Source organism: Babylonia areolata, chromosome 19 (genome assembly GCF_041734735.1).
Source record: "Babylonia areolata isolate BAREFJ2019XMU chromosome 19, ASM4173473v1, whole genome shotgun sequence".
Lineage (NCBI taxonomy): Eukaryota > Metazoa > Mollusca > Gastropoda > Neogastropoda > Buccinidae > Babylonia > Babylonia areolata.
The window spans coordinates 46,437,222-46,444,721 of record NC_134894.1 but is presented as its reverse complement, the minus strand read 5'-3'; positions in this window follow the sequence as shown (position 1 = coordinate 46,444,721).

The window sequence follows — 7,500 nt, the reverse complement described above, 5'->3', positions numbered from 1 at the left end:
GATCGTTCTTTACTGCCGTTTGATGTGTCTTTGGAAAAAAAAAAGGGGGGGGGGGGGGGTGGGGGGGATTTTGCAAGTGTGTAAATGAACCTCAACTGGAAGAGACTAAGCACAAAGAAGTTGAAACTCTTTTGAAAGACAAGGTCATTTTGCCCTTGTCAAATTGGGGGGATCTTCTTTGTCTCTTGTTTTGTGGTGTTGTCAGCTTACAACTTGAGTGTGATTTCATTGTCAATGAAAGAAAAAACAAAGCCTTCTCCGGACAAAGAAATTGAAACAAAAATGAAAGAAAAAAACAAAAACAGTTTGAAGTCGTTGCTCAAGAGGCCAAAAATGACAAGTAGAAAACAGTTTTGCGAGACACTCAGTTATGACACAACATTGACAGAGTTCTGGCAATTTTATCTTTGCATGGAAGGGAAAACGTGCACAACAGCAACCCCAGACATGTTAGATACTGATGGAACCAAGCTTAAGACAAATGAAGAAAAAGGATCCGCCATGCTCAAACGGTTCATACAACAGAGTGATCAAAGAAACTTAGATGAAAAAATACAATACAACACAATACAATACACCACTACGTAATGTAGTGCAATACAATACAATACCATACAACACAATGCAATGCAGTGCAATGAAATACAATGCAAAGCAACGCAATGCAATGCAATGTAAAGCAATACATACACGCATGTATGTATACACTCTCCTAAAGGTTTTTCTTTTTTTCTCTCTCTCAACTGTACACCAAGCACATCAAAAAGAGAGAGAGAGAGGGAGAGAGAGAGAGAGAGAGAGAGAGAGAGAGAGAGAGAGAGAGAGAACTTTAATAAAATCTTCATTTGAAATTAATGAAAATTACTGACATTCAGTTTGACAGCAAAAGCCCTGAACCGGAAGGAAGGCACACAATAGTTTGTATTTCAATAATTTCACAATTCAATTTCCGGCCCTGAACGCGAAGGTACACAAACACCTTATATTTCAATAATTTCACAATATGATTTGCTGTTCTTTGAATGTTGTCACTGGTTTTATATATCTGTATCATCGTAGTAATCGCACTGGAGAAAATAATTTCTTTGGACATCACATGATCCTCAGCAATTAATTAAACAGGAAATTAGTTCCAGAGTTTCAAAGAGCGACAGGCAGACAGATACAGGGAGACAGAGAAATGGAGAGAGAGAGAGGGGGGGGAAGATGGGGGCCAGAAAGAGAGAAGGGGAGAGAGAGGAGACAGACAGACAGACAGACAAAGAGAGAGAGAGACAGAGAGAAGAAATATAGATAGAGAGGAGGGAGAGAGATGGGGGAGAGAAAGAGAGAGGGGGAGAGAGAGGAGACAGACACACAGAGACAAAGAGAGAGAGAGAGACAGAGAGAGAAACAGAAATAGAGAGGATGGGGAGATGGGGGATAGAAAGAGAGAGAGAAGAGAGTGGGGGAGAGAAAGAAGAGGATGGAATAGAGAGAGAGAGAGAGATGAGGGAGAGTGAGAGAAAGAGGGAGAAAGAGGAGGGGAAAGAGAGAGTGGGGGAAAGAGAGAGAGGGAGCTAGGAGGGAAGAGGGAGAGAGAAAAAAAATAGGGAGAGAAAGAGGGAGAGGAAGAAAGAGAGGGGGAGAGTGAAGGAGGAGGGAGGGAGAAAGAGAGAAGAGAGAGAGAGGAGGGTAGAGAAAGAGAGACAAACGGACAGACAGGGGAAGAGAGAGAGAAAGAGAGAAGGGGGAAGAGAGAGAGAGAGAGGGGAGGGAGGAGTGAGAGAGTCTGGAAAGAAACGGAAATAATAGGGTGTTGAAAATACGTCCAGAATTCCTTGATTCCTGACACACACACACACACACACACACGCACGCACGCACCTACACACGCACGTATGCACGCAGCACGCGCGCGCACGCGCACGCAGGTACACATAAGAGTATGCCGTTCCTTACAGGTTCACGTTCAGGCCAGTTGAAAAGAAAATAGAAAAAAATTAAAGTATTTTGCATCAGAAGATAAGATAAGATAGGAAGATAAGAAGAACTTTATTATCTCCAATTAGAGAAATTTGGTCAGGTGCATTATCACAACATAGACAAGTAAACAACATGGAGACGATCACTGTAAAAAGAACAACAACAACAGTTATTAGGATTATAACGAAGACACATATGTAAAAATATCACGTACATTGTGTCGTACTTTCATTCCACACATTGCAGGCATTATTTAACAATAAATAAATAAATAAAATAAACATTATTTTGAATATGATTGTAACCATGACATACTATATTGCACACCGATTATAATTAAGATAAGAATAACTTAATTATCTCACAAGATAAATTGCATCAGGTGCGGCAAAACACAACCAGACAATCAGTACACACACATAGATACAACATCAAATATTGCTTGATTAAACAGAAGTGATAAACATATGTTTTCAAATAAAAGCATTTACAAACACCTGCGTCTCGTCCTCTCTCGAAGCGCCACCTACGTATCAGAAAACATTAGAACTCTATATTTATGAGGAAAATTTAAAGAGGGGGTGGGGATGATTCTAATGTGTTGCTGAGGGTAAGTGGACAAGTTACAAGCTTTATTTCACCATGTCTTCATGAGACGAAAGAAAAAAGAAAGAAAGAAGAAGAAGGAGGAGGAGGAGAAGAAGAAGGAGGAGGAGGGGGGAGAAGAAGAAGAAGGAGGAGAAGGAGGAGGAGAAGAAAAAGAAGAAGAAGAAGGAGCAGTTAAAATTTCGCTTTCTAAACAATTCTGTTCAAGTTGAAATACTCCCTCTCTCTCTCTCTCTCTCTCTCTCTCACACACACACACACACACACACACACACACACACACACACACACACACACACTCTCTCCCCCTCTCTCTCCTTCTCTCTCTCTCTCTCCCCCCTCTCTCTCTCCTCTCTCTCGGTCTTAATGTCTCTCCCACCCCTTTCAAACTAGGAGGCAAGATGGCACTGGCACTGGCTCCTAAAATCCCTCTTGGCCGAGAGAGGTGGGGGGTGTAACTTTAGCAATATGCTATCCACTGTAATCAAATTCTTGGTTGGATAATTGGGATAGCTGCTGCCTCCCCTGTTGTTCTTACGGTCCTGTTCGTATTCACGATCTGACTATGCATACATATATTGTGTCATTTAAACCTTCAGATTATTGCTTGACACTAAAGTACTCTATTTTGTATTTTGTTTTAATTTTTGTCGTTCTGCTCTGATCCTTTCTATGACAGTCAGTCGTGTCCGACTATGACCATCAGAACAGCAGAGGGGGCAACTGCTGTCCCGACTATCTGGGGCTAGAATTGGATCATTGTGGAAAATGTCTTGCCCAAGTTACATTCCCCGCTCTCTCGGCCAAGGGGGTTTTAGGACAGTCGGGCGTTGGGGATAGTTCCCATAGGCCAACTAGCCCCCCAAGGCTGCAGCACTAAGAGCCAGTGCAATTTTGCCTCCTGGTTTGAGAGTCGTAGTCCTTCACAAAAGACTAAGCTGTGAATGACTTCCCGTTACAGTGGAGAAACCATTGGTCATTGGACTTGGAGATTCTGATGCTGGTTCTGGCCCAGCCACACACCCAAAGACTGAATGTTCTGTCTTTCGTGCCAGGCTCTTGTTCGGGTGTGCCAGCCGGAAGTCCTCGGGGGTGCTTTAAAAGGTCTTTCCTGCTTTTTTTTTTTAGGCTACACTCTCTCAAAAACATTGCTGAGTCCTTAGACACACTTTGAAGCATCTGTTCTGCCAGCATGAGGTCCAACAAATCGTCATATGTTTTGTCTGTCTTAGAGAGATCAATCCATCTCCCAAGGAGAGACGCATGCGTTCACCAAGTGACAAAAAAACGACTCATTGGGTTCAGGATGACAAGAAGGAAAAACGTTCTCTGAAACCCTCAGCACTGCACTGAAATTTCACTAGAAGATTTTGTTTGAGCGTGTCGTAGTCAATAAGACTATGCACGTTCAGGCAGTGATATAGACTGAGCGCTTGGCCCTCAAAAAGGGCACTGGGCAACACTGGCCAATCTGTTCTGGGCCATTTCAGCGATGTTGCACGAAGCCTCAAACTGGAATATGTACGCACCGACTGAACCCGTGTTTTCTTTGAAAACTGGTTTTGTTGGATATGACCGAGAAACAGAATTGCGTACCTCTCTCTCATGTTCTCTGGTCCCTCACTGACAAATTCCAGACTGGAGTCTAGCCTGTTCAAGCTTCTTTTTTTTTCTATTCTCTCGTTTGAGAGCAGTTCTGCTTCTGTCATATCACTTTGCTGTTGACCCAAATATAAGCTTCTGTCAATCTGTGATGTGAGCTAAGCGTTGGTCTGATCTGTTGTATTCTGTTGTTCTGTTCTGTTTTGTTCCTTTTTTTGTTTGTTTGTTGTTGTTTTGTTTGTTTGTTTGTTTGTTTGTTTTTTTCATCTGTTCTTTTCCTATTCCAGGAGGACCGCTCGTCTTCATCCTTCCCTGGGTCGCCCTAAGGGCTACTGTGGAGGACGAGTAGTAAGTAATGTGTGTGTGTGTGTGTGTGTGTGTGTGTGTGTGAGTGCGTGCGTGTGTGTGTAGGGTGGAGGGGTGGGCACGGGGGAGGGGTAATGGGGGGAATGGGGGGGCATATGTGTATGTATATGTTTATGTGGGTGTTTTTGTTTGCTTGCTTTGTGTGTGTAAAAAAATGACTCTCTCTCTCTCTCTCTCTCTCTCTCTCTCTCTCTCTCTCTCTGCCTGTCTCTCTCTTTCTCTCTCTCTGTCTCTTTGTCTCTCTGTCTTTCTCTCTCTCTCTCTCTCATTGTGTGTGTGTGTGGGACGGGGGGTTGGGGGTTGGGGAGGGGAGGATTGGGAGGGGGCGGGACACGTGTATGCATGTGTATCTGTGTGTGTGTGTGTCTGCCTGTCTGTCTGTGTTTTAACTTTCTTTATTTTATTTATACACAAAAACATAAAAAGAAACAAATCAAAAATAAAAATATAAATAAATAAACACGGGTAAATTTACATAGGCATATAGAACGTGGCGTTTGTGTATGAAATTAAAATCACATGCACACAGGGGTAACAAAAGTAAAGTAAGCCCCCTTGTCAGGTTCAGATATTGAAGGCATATATCCAGATTGAAGTCTGCGAAAGGACATGCACAGTTATGATGAGGAAAGAACGACTCACACTCACACAACCACACAGGTGGAAGAATGATAATAATGATAATCAGCATCATCATCTTCTTCTTCATAGTGATAATACTAGTAAGAAAGAGAGAAATAGGCACAGAGAAATATATATATATATAATATATATATATATATATATATATATTTCTATAACGATAACGATAACGATATTTTATTCAAGAAAGGCCATGGCCCCATTTGAAGGGGGCACACTTAAATAGGAAACATTTTTAGAAAATGATGCGCACAAAAATATTGTACATGTATATATATCTTTGAACAATATCGTGTTATCAGCTCATAGTGGTTCTTCTCTGAAACGACTTATACAGAAAAAAAACTGCCAATTTCTTGATGACAGATTCATTTCTGCAAGACATTAATAATGTTCGTCTGAAAAAGGTTGGTACTGCTATAATGCTTTGAAGGGATGAAACTTTTTATAAGATCATCCAGTGCCGGACAGCAAAAAACGAAATGAACTTCATTCTCTTTCTCGGATCTGTACATCGGACATGTGTACTTTAACTTTTTTTTCTTTTTCTTTTTTTTTGTGTGTGTGTGTATCTTTGACTGTGACCAGCTATTATCAGAAACACCAATTCTAAACTTAGTTAGCTTACATCTCATAGACTTACTCATATTCATTACAATATAGCGTTCTGTTAAATTATTCATTTTCAGTAGTCTGTACAAAGAAAATCTATCACTATTTACAGAGAGAGAGAGAGAGAGAAAGAGACAGAGAGGGTGAGAGAGTGGGCGAGAAAGGGATAGAAAGACAGAGGGAAGATGATAATGATAATCTTAATAACAATTTAAAAAAGTTACCAATATCAATATAACCCCCCCAAAAAAGTTAGATATATTTATACATGCGAATCTATAGAGTATTTGATTTTTTTTTTTTTTTTTTTTTTTTTTTTTTTTACTCCCTGTTCTGTAAGAAATAAAGAGCAAAAAAGAAATCTGACTAGCATACAAATGAACCAATGAAATGTCGCATTTTATCTCTGGTGTGTGTGCTGCGGTGATGTTGGATAGAGTTGGGAATTTCGTGTGCAATTTTTCTTTCCAGTTACTTTTTTCCTTGTGTTTATGGGTGTTGCTTTTGTTTTGTTGTTTGTCAGTTTTTTGGTTGGTTCTTTTTTTTCGTTTTGGTTTTTTTGTTGTTTTTGTTCTTTTTTGTTGTTGTTGTTGTTCTTTTTTGTTATTTTTTTGGGGGGGGGGATTGTTTGTTGTTGTTTTTTCTTTGCGTGCTTTTATTTATGTATCTGTCTCTGTTGGTCTCTCGTGAGTTCCTGTGTTTATATTTTCTGTTGCGGCTGTGTGTGGGTTTTGGGGGGGGGGTTGTCGTTTGTTTTGTTTTGTTTGTTTTTTTTGGGGAGGGGGGTGCGGAGGGGGGGGGGGTATTTTTTGTTCTCAGCGTGTGTTCCTTCTTGTTTGTTTTTGTTGTTGTTGTTGTTGTTGTTGTTTTTTGTTTGTCCTGTACGTGCGCGAACAAAGAGAGAGCGAGCGAGGGGGGGGGAGAAAGAGAAGGGAGGAGAGTGAAGAAGGAGAGAAAGAGACAAGGGGAGAAAGTTGAGAAAGAGAGGGGAGAGGGGGGAGGGAGGGGGAGAATCAGGGGGACACAAGAGGAAGAGGGTGAGAGAGAGAGAGAGGGTGAGAGAGAGAGAGAGAGAGAGTACGGAAGAAAGAAAGAAATAGGAAGAGAGAGACAAGACAAGACAAATTCTTTATTTTGGAGGATAATAGATAAGCACTGGCGCGCTTTTTTTTTCATCCAGTCCCCGCCCTGAAACAGGGTCTACACTACACAATACTACATGATGTATGTCATTGCATGCACTACACAATGCTGCTTAAAATTATAGCATGCGAATACAGTACTACATAAAGGCATAAGCATGGTAATAATAAGACACACACACACACACACACACACACACACACACACACACACACACACACACACACACACACACACACACACACACACGTCGTTTATTAATATCATGCTTGTGCCTCTGTGTGTGTGTGTGTGTGTGTGTGTGTGGTTGTGTGTGTGTGTGTGTGTGTGTGTGTGTGTGTGTGTGTGTGTGTGTTGCCCACTCATCTGTTCCCCGTGACAGTCTTTTCCAATTCCCGAAGGAAAACCATGTTGTTGTTGTTGTTGTTGTTGTTGTTGCTGTTTTAAGTTGATTTCATTTTTGGCTTGGACTGAATCTGAGACATATGTTGGTAAAATGGTGTTTTTATGTGTTTTTTTCTAATTATTATATTGTTGTGGGTTCTTTTGTGTTTTTTTTGTTTT